Source organism: Echinops telfairi, unplaced genomic scaffold (assembly GCF_000313985.2).
Source record: "Echinops telfairi isolate 266 unplaced genomic scaffold, ASM31398v2 ScPeMD7_18;HRSCAF=68, whole genome shotgun sequence".
NCBI lineage: Eukaryota > Metazoa > Chordata > Mammalia > Afrosoricida > Tenrecidae > Echinops > Echinops telfairi.
In genome coordinates this window covers 58095097-58109424 of record NW_022103915.1, presented here as the reverse complement: position 1 = coordinate 58109424, position 14328 = coordinate 58095097, and positions in this window count along the sequence as shown.

The window sequence follows — 14328 nt, the reverse complement described above, 5'->3', positions numbered from 1 at the left end:
CAGGGAATCCAGGGCGGATGATCTTTTCAGGACCAGTGGTAAAAGTGGTGATACCATGATGGTGGAGGGAGGGTGGGGTGGAAAGGGGGAACCAATTATAAGGATCTACATAAAACCTCCTCTGTGGGGGACGGACAACAGAAAAGTGGGTGAAGGGAGATGTCGGACAGTGTAAGATATGACAAAATAATAATTACAAATTAGCAAGGGTTCATGAGGGAGAGGGGCTGGGGCGGGGGGGAGAATGAGGAGCTGATGCCAGGGGCTTAAGTGAAGAGCAAATGTTTTGAGAATGATAAGGGCAATGAATGTACAAATGTGCTTCTCACAATTGATGTGCATGTGGATTGTGATAAGAGTTGTATGAGCCCCTAATAACATTTTTTTTTTAAGGGAAAGCAGTAGGAAATATCTATTGGCTTTAGTCTACAGACCAGAGAGAGTGTTTCTACAAAAACATTCCAAGGAGTTTGTAATACTTAGACTTTATGTCAACTTGAACCTCTATGTATGTGAAATTAGGTGAGCCATACTCAATTAAAATGGTCCTTCCAGCCATAATCCCTTATGTGATATATTATAATTCATAATTCCATAAGCCCGGGGCTATTGTCCAATATTTGAGAGCATTACCTACTAATAAACAGGAATAGGGTGAAATTAATACATGACTTTAACAGAGGGCGTGTATGGGATCACACTCCTTAATGGTTATGTTGGTTATATTTTCCTTATAATGGATGTAGGGAATGACATGCTACAGCTGAGAGGAGAAAAACTCCTTTGGTGTGTCCTAGGAAAAAGCATGGCTGATTAAGATTAGTAGGCAGTCAATGTCTACTGGAAACATCCTCTGGAGGACCCAGGTGATATGTGCATAAATAAGAAACTGTCTGGGGGTGGGGAATAGATTATTATATTAGGATGAAAGGTTATATGTTAATTTGATTACACCACTGATACTCAATGCTACTGATACTCAATGCTACTCCCACCAAATAACTTTTCCCTTAGGGTCTGTAAAGATATTTCTAAGATTTGCCTGTGAGTAATTATGAGCAAGATTCCCTGCAATCCCACCATGCTACAAGTAACATGAGCCCTCTGAGTAGTAAGGGGAATTATTGCTGCCTGACCTTCAGATTTTGGACTAAACAACACCCACTTCCCAGTGAGACATTTCTTCAAACTTTCATGTGTTTCTGTGGCACCTACTGCAGCAATTGAAGAATGCAGAAATGTTTAGGAATATAAGAGGGAGGAGTCAGGGCCAGGTGGGGGAGAATAGAGTTGACTAGCATCTTATAAAACTTGGACATCTGGGACATCTACAATCTCCAACTCCTTGGGACTAATTTGGTATTAATGCTTCCAAAAGAATTTATTACCACAGTAGGGGTGGATGCCTCCTTGGGGTTAAGAACTTTGTCCTTCATGTCCTTCTTGCTTGGGTTCTGTCTGCCTCCAGGGGAAGCTTCCTGTGGGCTGCCAGTCCTGGGAGGTGTTAGTGCCCTGCCAAGTTCCCCCTACCTTGAATGCACTCATTCTGCAGCCGCCCTGTGAGCTCCTTGCTCCCCACATCTGCTTTCTGTTTCATTGTCTACAGCTATTTGAGCCTCAAGAGGGCCCGAGCTAGTATCAGATCCTTGGACTTGAGTTGGATTGGGCTAGAATGGGTTCTTCATGTATTTTTTGATATAAAGTTCTTTCTTATACATATAGGAGTGTCACTGGTTTTGTTTCTCTAGACACCCCAGCCTAACAGAGTTAAAAATGAGGGAAAGTTTGTAAAGAGAAAAGTCTAAGGAGGAAAGCGGTACAGGTTCAAAAATAGCTTTCTAAACCATGTTACACATTTTGAACTTTATCCTAAGAGTAAATAGTAAATCATTGAGAAGTGTTATATAATCAGGATGGAGCCATACAAAAAGCTCATTTTCTTACTTCTCTTAGCTTCTTTACTTTAAGCCACTAGAGGGATAAGGAAAAGCTGTTAAATATCTTCATGACCATTTCCACTCACTTGAAAATGGTTATGAAATAGAACATAATTTGTCAATCACAAACATGCTTCCGAGGAAAAGTATAAATGCAGATGTATGATCACCCTAATTTACATCCTTTCACCACTTCAACAGGTTTATCCCCCTTAACCTTTATCCAACCCACCAGATTTTTTGAGCCTATTTAAAATGCAAAAGTAAAAGCCAGACTTTTAAAATAATCAGCAAGTATGTGTTCACTGTTAAGGCTAAAGGATTATCATTCTCTTCTTAATTAACTTTATCTGCTTTGTTTTTAGATATAACCCTAGAGTACTGGTTCATTTATAGTTTGTATTTTGTTACAATCCCTAAATATTTTTTATGCTATACTTAGGTTTAGAAAGTTTTAACTTACTTTGCGGTTATTCTGCCTCAGAATATTTCCTACCATAACCTTGGTTTCAATGGATCATTTCTCTAATGCCTAGAGATCACATTCAATTATTCCCATCTTGGAGCTGTTAGGCCCAGAATTATCAACCATCAGGTCACAGGAGACAGGAACCTAGACATAGTAAGTCACATATCCAACTACTTTCTGGATGACAGAACTAAACTACGCTATTTTATTGTTATTTCTCTCAATTCTGAATTTATACTGTTACCACAACATATCTCAGGAGAAAATGAGAGACTGGAACTTAGTAAAATATCAGAAAGATTTATTTGTCCTCAAAGCTTGGTTCATTATCAGTAATTAGATGAAGCTGACAATTGAAATGATTATTTTTGTTTTCTTAATAGGAAATAATATTGTTAAAATATATTCTCAATTATTAAAAATTCATTTAAAACACTAATATTTCTTTAAGTTAGTAAATTAACATTTTTTTCTTATTTTAGTTTCTATGAGGGGGAACCGACTGGACTGACCCTAACAATGACAGATGATAGTACAGCATGATTGTGTGCACACTCTGAGTTAAATCCTTAGCTCTGACACGTAGCGGATGTGTGTCCTTCGGAAATTATCAGCTAATTTCCACACCCAAAAAATAGGTATATAATGACAGCAACAAGTTCATAGGGTTGCTCTGTGCATTGCATAAGCTACTACATTTGAAATGCTTACAAGGATTCCTAGGACAAGAGGTGTTTGCTGTTGTTTCATATTGCTATAAATGTAAGCAATGCCATAATGGATATTCTGGAATGTATTTGCCTTCTTGGGTGGGAAATATTTGGAATTCCTAAGTCAATGGATGTATGTCTTTGATGTTTTCAAAGCTAGTGCCAATTGTTTTCTATAACCATTGCACTAATTTATCCTACTGGGGATTGTTTTCCAGCCAGATCTAACAGATACAGCCAAACTTCTGAATTCTTGTCCATCTGGAAAGTCAAAAACAACCCCATTTTCCTCTTCCTTCCTCCCTTTCTTTTCTTTCTTTCTTCCTTAAATGATGGGGCAGAGTTGAACAGCCTTTCATATATTTACTGACCCCCTCTACAAATGTTATCTTCTCATTTCCTGCTGGTATCATCCGTTTGGTTTTCATTTTTCTTATGACTGTTGTTGCAGGACACTATCAAGCCGGTTCCAACACATAGAAACCTCATGCCCAACTCTACTCAGCACATACTAAGCCTATGAGGAGGTTTCCAAACATTCATGGGCGAAATGGAATTCAAAGAGAATGGACTTTTTTCCTTAAAAATGTTAAAGCCCTGTAGTAGTTACATAATCTGGTGTCAACCCAAGACCATTAAGAGAGAAGGGGCGGAGCTCAGCCTGTCCATGAGATTCCATCTTAATGACCTCACTTGGAGGCACGACTGGAGGCCAGACCCAGACTCTGCTTCGTCTTCCTGCTGACAAGACACATGGAGCTAGAGCTAGAGTCCTGGAGCTGAAGGAGCCACACAGAGACCCCTGCCAGCCAGCACCGAGATGCCTCCACCCACCGGCCTTCAATCCTCCTGCACTCGGCACCTCTGCATGTGTTGCATGAGTCTGAAAAGGAACCCACAGCCTAGCACAGGACAAATGTGCCAACATCGAACCGATGGACCTCATCTGGACCGGGCTGGCACGTTCTCCCAATATACAATTACTCTTGATACCAAGGGCTCAAGTAGAGAGAAAATGTTTTAAGAATGATGATGGCAACAAATGTACAAATGTGTTTGACACAATGGATGGATGTATGGATTGTGATAAGAGTTGTACGAGCCCCCAATAAAATGTTTTCAAACAAACAAACAAATAAATATATATACAATTAATCTTTATATAAAGCTCTTTCTTATACACACAAGTTTCCATGAATTTGTTTCTCTAGTCAACCCAGACTAACACAAGCACCCTCACACAATGGTGAATAAGACGAAGCTCCTCTCTGAAGAAGCTTATAGTCTAGTTCTGGAGACAGAAAATGATTAAGCAAAGTAATGATCAACTAATTCCATGTCCTAACAAGAAGAAACCCAAGAGGTAACCACAAGAGTAAAGAACAACAGGGAGAAGGGGGTGCGGACCTGTCTTGGAAAGTGGTGGAAGGTGCATTTGAGGAAATAAAATGTAAAGTGGGAAGAGGTGGAGGAGAAGGAGGCCATGTCAGGAAGGGCATAGACCATGCTTCAGGCAGAAGGAGCCACCACAGACAAGAACTCTAAGCCAGTCAGGAGTTCAGCCTCCTCCAGAGAGGATGCCCTTGTGGCTAGAGCATCCTGGGGACAGAAAGAGAACCACTGGGTGAGATTGACGAGGTAAGCAGATGCCACACAAATAACTTTTGTATTGGGAATTGGGTGAAGGTTTACTGAGCAGATAATCAGTTTGATACTCTTTAGTTCCCTCAATGGACTGTGGTCTATCCCGCTGTGTTAGTCCGGGCTGACTACAGAAACAAATCCAAGGATGCTCAAATGTGTATAAGAAAGAGCTTTATATACAAGAGCAATTGAATATTGACAAAACACCCCAGCCCAGTCCAGACCAAATCCACAAGTCTGATACCAGCCCAAATGTTCGATACTCTATAAAGTCCTCTTCAGACTCATGAAACACATGCAACGACACCGAATGCAGGAAGACCACAGGCCAGCAGGTGAGAAGTCCTGAGGATCCAGTGGCTTTGTAAGCATCCCAGCACTGGTAGAGGTCTCCATGTGGCTCCTCCAGCTCCAGGGCTCCAGCATAGCTCCATGTGTCTTGTCAGCAGGAACATCAAGCAGAGAGCATGTGTGTCTCACCTCCAATGAGCTATTTATCTCCATAGTATCTCCAAATGAGGTCATCAAGCAGCAACCTGACAGGCCAAACTCCACCCCTTCACTCCCAACAGTCTCAAGTTGACACCAGATCATGCAACTGCCACACCTTCTTTCTCCCTCTGCTTCCTGCTCCTGTTCCTCCTTTTATCCTAACCCTCTGAACTTTGTCCTTGGGTAAATGCCGCCCTTTTGATCTTAACTGGTTGGCTATTCTAACACAGGGGTGTGTTCAGTTCCAGAACTGATGGGTAAAGAAAAACCATAGTCTCGAGGCTCAGGGACCCCACCTGTGTATACCTGACTAGTACCTTTGGTCTTTGACTTCTGTTCCATATTTTTCTCTCATTCTATTCCATTATGCATTGTGCTTGGTCCACAGTTTAAAACCACCAGCGTCTACTTGGGAGAAAGTCCGGGCTTTCTACTCTTGTAAATAGTTGGACTCATAAACCTTGGACTCGATGGCAGTGAGTTGGGTTTTTAAAAAATTACTCAGCGAGAGTACTGCTCCCCTCCCCAAGTCTGTAAATTTCTAATGATAAAAACCTGCTTATGAGTTAAAATATTACATTTATACTGAAATGGAAGTTAGGTCAACAGATTGGAACTCTGTTGTTACAAAATTTGGATAACAGATCATAACCATCCATAATGCCTTCTAGGCCTGAATATATGTATCCCATTAAAAAGGAGCCTAGTTATCAACCCAAGGAATCTTAGATTATTTCTGATAAGTTTGTTGGATTCTTTTTCACAAGTGAGTCTACCATATACAGATGATATGTTCTACTTCTAAGTAAGAAATACTTCTCTGTAACCTATTGTTAGAAACATTTACATTTAACCCTATACAATTAATAGCATAGTGATTAAGTACTCAGAATTTTGGAGGTTGCTGCCTGGGCTCAAACCCAGACTATTTTTTTGTTAGGTGCCACCCAGTTGGCTCCCGATTTTCTTTATAATTGAGTTGCAATCCCTACTGAAGGCTACAGTCTTCGAATTTCATCAGCAAGTGCTTGAACTACTCATAACTTTCAGCAAGCAAGGTAGTGTCATCTACATATCTCAGATTATTAATAAGCCTTCCTCTAATAGTGAACCTAGGCAAAACAGAGAGAAACACTGCTAGCACCATCCTCAGCCCATCGATGCAGTCACTGTGTCAATACATGTCATTGAGGGGCGCCTTCTTTTTCGCTGCCCTTCCACTTGACCAAACATGATGTTCTTCTCCAGGGACTGGTTTCTTCTTACACTATATCCAAAATATGTAAGATGAAATCTTGCCATCCTTGCCTCTAAGGAGAATCTTGGTTGTACTTCTTCCAAGTCAGTTTTGCTTTTCCTTTTGGCAATTCATGATAATTTCAATATTCTTCTCCAGCACCACCATTTAAATGCATTCATTCTTCTCCAGTCTTCCTTATTCAAAATTCAGCTTCCACATGCCTATGAGCCAACTGAAAATAGCATGGCTTGAGTCAGGTGCACCTTAGTCCTTAAAGAAACAACCGAGTTCTTCAACACTCTAAAGAGTTTTTGGGCACAGATTTACCTATTGCAATGCATCTTTTGATTACTTTACTACAGTGTCCATGACAATTGATTGTGGAGCCAAGCAAGACAAAGACTTTGAAAATTTCAACTTTTTCTTCATTTATCATGTTACCCATTGGTTCAGTTGTAAGGAAGGCTACAATTTCTTATCTTCATCAGCAAGTGTTTCAAGTCCTCCTGACTTTCAGCAAGCAAGGTTGAGTCATCTGCATATTGCAAGTTGTTCACAAGCCTTCCTCCAATCCTGATGCTGCATTCTTCTTCATATATTCCAAAATCTCTGATGATTTTGATTTTCTCAACATACAGATTGTACAATTATGGTGAAAAGATACCTCCCTGATGCACACCTTTCTTGAATTTAAGCTACTATTTCCTTGTTCTGTTCACACAACTACCTCTTGATCCATGGACAAGTTCTGAATGAGCAAACTGAAATGTTCTGGACCTCTCATTCTTCTCAATGCTATCCATACTTTTTTATGGTCCATACAGTTGAATGCCTTTGCAGAGCCAGTGAAACACAAGTCAACATATTTCTGGTAGCCTCTGCTTTGAGCCAAGATCTATCTGACATCAGTATGATACCCCTTGTTTCATGCCCTCTTCCGATTCCTGCCTGAACGTCTGGAGTTCTCTGTAAAAGTACTGCTGCAGCCATTGTTGGATGATCTTAAACAAAGTTTACTTGTATGTAATATCAATGATCTTGATCTCTAGCTTGAACATTCTGCGGGGTCACCTTTCTTTAGAATGGGAACAAGTACGATCTCTTCCAGTCATCTGGCCACATAGCAGTTTTCCCGATTTCCTGGCATAGACGAGTGAATGCTTCCCATGCTTCCTCAGCTTCTTGAAACATTTCCATCTGAATTTCATCAATTCCTGAAGTATTATTTTTCCTAAAGCAGTGGTTCTGAATCTGTGGGTCACCACCCCTTTGGAGGTCGAACAACCTTTCACAGGGGTCACCCAATTCATAGCAGTAGCAAGATGACAGTTATGAAGTACCAAGGAAAGTAACGTTATGGCTGGGGGTCACCACACCATGAGGAACTGTACTAAAGGGACACGGCACCAAGAAGGTTGAAAACCACTGGTCTAAGGCATTCCATACCGTTTGACTTTCTTCTTTCAGCACCACTCATTCGTGCTCACTTGCTACCTCCTGAAATGCTGGACTATCGACCAGTTCTTTTTGTTACAGTGACTCTGTGTATTCTTTCCATCTTCGCTTGATGCTTCCTGAATCGTTCAATATTTTACCCATAGAACCTTTCAAGATTGAAACTTGAAGCTTGAGTATTTTTCTTGAATTCTTTCAGTTCTGATATGCTGAGCATGTTCTTCCCTTTGAGCTATCTAATTCTAGGTCTTGGCACATGTCATTATAATATTTGGCTTTATCTTCTCCAGCTGCCCTTTAAATTTTTTCTATTCGGCTGTTTGACTTCATCTTCTTTTTTCCCTCTTGATTTACCTACCCTATGAATGAGAACAGGTTGCATAGTCTCTTCAGAAATATCCAGAACTGTTACTATTATTAGCTATGTGATCATATTATAAGCCATGATGGGAATAAAATATTTTCAATATTATTTCCAATTAAAAATATTGCTTAAATAACAAATTAATACATTTTAAAAAACCAAATGCACTGTCATTACATTGATTGCAACTCACAGTGAGGTAGTTTATTGTGTCATCCTGGCCAATAAACACATGTGGGGTTAATTGAAGGGCAGAGAGATAAACGGCTCGGTGAGCCTCACTTTTCTAGTTCTCAGGTCTCTTGCTTTCCGATGGTTGGACCTGGGTGCAGCTGCCTTAGCCAGTTCCCTGCTTCAGCTGGCAAGGCTCACTTCCTGCAAGACATCCCCAAGGAGAAGTCACATGGACCTACTCCAATGCAGCCCTGGGTGCTGGAGCAGCCGTGTGGAGACCCCTGCCAGTGCTGAGATGCTTACACATTCACTGACTGGGCTTTCCTCCTGCAGTCAGCATCATTGTGTCTGTTTTGTGAGATGGAGGAGGACTTTGAGGATTGGTGTTGGACATATGGGTTAATGTTGGACTTGTGGGCTTGGGCAGCACTGGGTTGGGATGTTTTCTTGATGTGCACTTACCCTTTATATAAAACTCTCTCTGGTTTCTGTGGATTCGTTTCTCTAAAGTACCCAGAATAACACAAATTATTACAAATAACAAATTAATATGTTTTAAAAAACTAAATGCACTGTCATTACATTGGTTGCAACTCACAGCAACCCTATATAGGGTTTCTAAGATGTAACCTTTTCATAGAGCTGAAAACTTAACTTTTTCCCACAGAGTGCCTGGTGGATTTGAATCACTGACCCTGCAGTTAGCAGTCCAATGCTTACCCTACAGTGTCACCATGTATCGTAAACATAGCTAATATTAATTATTGCTTATTGGTCTTCAAATAGAATCACCTAAGATTGTGTGTATGGTGTATGTGTGTATGAGAGTGTGTCTTTCCTATGAGTGTGTGTGTGTGTTTCCTACTGAACTCCTGGATTCTGACAAATAGTTGTATTAGATTGCATTTAAGATTCATTCAAGAGAAATATCCTTCAACTTGGTTTATGTGCACAAAGGATATCTATGTATAATAAGTTTTGTTTCTATCCTCAATATTCTCATTTCCATTGAAAGCCATGACATGCCGTCTCTCCACTTCCTTGAAAAATTTAATGACTTCCACTCTACTACACCTCATCTATCCACCCCTAGAGCTACAAACTGTAGGGTGGAATTCACTATTCCTGAAATAATGAATGCAAACATTCTTCTCTCTGAGCTCGTATCTTCTCCCTCCAGCTTTCTCACTGAGCTCCTTATGTCAAAATCAAACCAAATCACTGTCATCTAGTCAATTCTGATTCATAGTGACTTTATGGGACAAGAGGACCTGCCCCTGTGGGTTTCTAAGACTATAACTCTTTACGAGAGTGGGAAAACTCCTCTTTCTCCCACAAAACAGCTAGTTGTTTCGAACTGCTGAGCTTGTGTTTAGCAGGTCAAAATGTAACCTACTTGACCAACAGGGCCTCTAGTGATTTTTAATGATGTGCTCATTACTCAACCTTATAAATACCTCTGTTTAATGCTTTGTCACTCGATAATGATTTGTCATTAGCATTACTTCTTGTCTTTTATGTATGTGGGTGTAGCCTGTATCTCATAGTTTTTATTGACTAAATGATGTAGTCAGAGTGAAGAGAACAGTCCCGTTGATGGAAAGAATGGCTCTCTCTCCTCCAGCCTAGCTTAAGATCAACACAAGAAAGTATCAGATCATCTCACTGACAGGACATGAAATTGGACACTTATTACAGTAGTCCCTTGGGGTTGCAGAGCAAGAGTGTGAAATTTTCTCAGAGGAGATAGATATGACCACCCAGAAAGAGAACCTGGTATATGCCTTATAAGCTATAGGTGGCTAAGGAGACCACCCTGTGTGCTAACCTGCCATCATCCCCACTGAAAGTAGATGCTATAGACTGGATCCTGCACTGCAATTAGAAAATGGATGTCAACTAAAGTCCAAGGGTCAATGAGGGACTGCCATGAACCCAGAGGCCTGAGCTCATATTAAGTCCAAGGTGAGTATGAGACCTCCTAAATCAGCATCTCCACAGCTATGTGGTAGCCTAATCCAGGACTATTCCATAAAAGAAATATAGCACGAGCCAGCAGAAGAGCTTTTCTCATCAAGTTGTACTCTGAGAAACAGTCAAGCCATAGAGTTCCTGGATAACTCTTTGAGGATGAATTATGCTCTAATTATCCTCTAAGCATCTGGTACCGCTGAATGTGAAGGAAGAGTAGAGAAATAGTGATTGAGTCCACACAGGACCTAACCCAGCCTATAGATCTCCCCAGAAAGCATTGTAAGCCACAGCCAGACTCAAAACTCTAAGTATCCTCCATTGTACTTGCAGTACTTTACTACAATTGTCTATTTCCTTGTTAATATTCTCCATCAGATGGTGAAATACTTAAATAAATTAACACTAAAACTTGTGCTCTTTACTCTATGCTGAGTCTGACAAAAGAAGCAGTTATTTGGAGAAAATGAAAAAAAAAAACCCACCTGAAAACCAAGTGTATTAGTCTGGGTACTTTAAAGAAACAAATCCACAGAAACTCATGTATAAGAGAGAGTTTATATAAAGGTAGGTAGGTCCATGTGGCTTCTCCTCAGGGAGGTCTTTCAGGAACTGAGCCTTGCCAGCTAAAGCAGGGAACTGGCTAAGGCAGCTGCACCCTCGTCCAACCATGAGAAAGCAAGAGACCCGAGAACTAGACAGACGAGGCTCATGGAGCCATTTATCCCTCCACCGTTCAATTAACCCCACATATGTTTATCAGTCAGGTTGGCACAATAAACTAAGTACCTCACCAAGAAAGGTATCAATAAACACATTCTATTCATTGATAGGCAATTAATCACATTTAGTAAATGGCCAGAAAATACATACCAAAATCTTTGTTGCCATCTATATTACAATTTTTTTATGAAAAAAATAGAACTTCTGTGGATAACTGACCTCAAAACTCTATAATATGTAAAACCCTACCAGGCTAAGTTCAAGACAATGCAAGAAGAACACAGACATGAACTCTTTGTGCAGGGCAGGATGCTATTACTTCCAAATGCCCACAAGAATGTGAGGGCAGCTGAGAATAAGGAATTAAGCCTCTTCATTAACAAAGGGGAAATGAATAGCTTTAGTCTGTTGATCTATTCACATTCCAGTCTGATCCTGCCCGTGAGGTCTGGAAGTTTTCACCCTCCAAAAAAAAAGCACCGTGCGTTATATGTCTGTCATTTTTTTTTTTGCTAATCTTCAGATGCTGAAAATAATTTTAAATCCATTCCTGTCATTTGGGATTTGCATAAGTATCTTGAAAGAAAGGTATAAAGAGGCATAAGGCTGATTTAGTGTGAATGAACATGCCACAAAACATTTCAAAGTTTACATCATTCATGTAAATCTTTCATGATTTAAACATTTTCAACTTGCCAATAACAAATGTTCTAGTGTCAGGCTGGATGCAATAGCCAAGGCTGGGAAGGCACTTCCATTAAAGTCCTCCCTCCCTCCTATGGCACTGAAAACTTAGGGGTGGGGGCAAGAAATTCCTTTCTGGCTGGTATTTGCAGACTACTAGTTGGTACACTAGTTGAGAGAAGAAGAAAATTCCTCAGGACTTCATTAAAATACCAAGGACAATTGGAGTATTCACTGAGGAGATGGGAGAGATTTTTAATATTCAAATATGTCTATATACGAATGAGTTTGGGAAAATGTCTAATTTAATCAAGCAATTGTAAAATCATATAGGTATATTTAAAATGTGGTTTTATTAAGTCAGTCTGCTTTTTCATTTCTGTAGATATTCATTCAAATGGTAATTGTCTATGGTAAAAGAGTCATTGGACAAATCTCTGCATGGTTTGTCAACATATCGCACAAACCCATTCTCTCTGCTCCAGCTACCCATTTTTATCCAACACAAGTCTGCTCTTCATGGCTTAGAGGAGCCCTGGCCGCCAAGGTTATTCATCGGCTATTAAGCACAAGGTCAGTACATCGAAAACACCAGCTGCTCCTCAGGAGAGGGCTGATATTTTCTTCTCTGAAACAGAGTTTCAGGCCAGGTCTGCTCTGTCCCACGGGGCTGCTAAGCTGCGCAATCAACTTGAGGACAGTGAGTGTGGATGGAGGTTTGGATTCGTGGCTTACTTCAATACAGACCACACCACAATCTTTGCTTTCACTTATGCCTGAGAAACAACCACGAGAATTTCAAATGCATGTTTCAAAGTCCCAAGCTCTTCATGGTTTGGAAGCTTTAGTGTGGCTTTCACGCTATTTTGACCCAAAGTTTTGTTATTTAATCTTTTTTTTAATTTTTAAAATGTTAACAGTTTTGTGGGCATATAATTCACATATCATACAATATACTGGGTGAGACATATTCAGAACAACTGTGCAATCGTCACCACAATCAATTTCAGAATCTGCTTCTTTCTTATACTCACAGTTAGCAACTGCTTCCCCCTCAACTTCTCCTTCTATCTTCTTAGTTAATTGTTAATCTAGCTGTTGTCTCTATAATTTTCCCTGCCCTGGATTTCATATACAGAAAATCATACAAAACAAAAGCAAGAAACAAGTGTACAAAACCCAACAATGAAAAAACAGAGGAAAATCTCAATAGAAAAGTTATCTTTAAAGTGGCGAGGAACAAGGATGTCACTTTAGGACCAACCCTGATTCTCTTCCAGGCCAGGATGGTGAGCCTTACGTCCCATGTACTTTAGACATTCTGCATGAATAGTCCATGGGTCTGAGCAGCCTTGCTCTCAAAGAGAGTGCTGCAAGGTCAAGTATGGCAGCTGGAGGTAGGTTAAAATATCTTATCATTTGATCTCCCTTTTGGCCCACTTTAAAGTTGGTTCAGTTTTTAATATTTTAATTTTTATTGTTATTTAATCTTTTAAAAGAAAATGAAACTATAAAGTTGGCTCACTAATATTTGACAGAAAAAAAGTAAAGCCTAAAATAATAAATATTAAAACTATTCTTAAATTTCTCCAATAAATATAAATTATTATCACAGAGGATAGAGAGTGAGACTTTCACTTTGAATTCTAATCTGTATCTCAGAGTCTGTGTTGATAAATGCTGGTTCCATTTAGTGCGGAGAACCTTTGCTATCTTAACTCTAGCTAAGTGTTCTAAGTCAGAGTGTTAGCATTTGACAGACTGAGACTTTGAAGTTCTTTCTTCCCCTCTACAGGTACAAGCCACAGTTTCCTGTCTAGTGTATTAAGCATTGCCAGAGAACATTTTCCAAACTTTTTTTCACCTGAGACTAAAGTCTACCATTAAAGCTGAATTGTTTAGAGTGGATCTTTTTTCTAATATATTTTTCTATGTGATAGTTATACATAAAAACAAAAATGCTTCACACATAAACACAAAGATACTGTTCCTATGCTACCAGTCTAAGACCCACCATGAATAATTTTCCTGTGAAGTTCATGACTGTTACTATTCAGACACAATAACACACAGTATCTAATGTGAGCATCCACAAGACTCATCAATATGTCCAATCCTCTTCATTCATTTCTGTTGATACTCTTTCATAACTAAGTTTCCAATACTTCTTGTCTCGGACCTTTTATTTTTCTTTCCTAAAACATCCCTAACAAACATTGGCCTCTTATTTTCACCAAAGGATTTCAAGTTAGGATGTACAAAAATCAAGATGATTTAATATCAGTTCTACAATCTCCTTCTCACCATATCAAACATGACTATTTCATAATAAAGTCTTTTTAATCACATGTCTTACTAAAGACATTTAATGAACCTGTGACGGGCGGATGATCCCAGTGGTGTGAGTGGTGATACTGGGAAGGCGGAGGGAGAGTGGGTAAGAAAGAGGGAACCGATTACAAGGA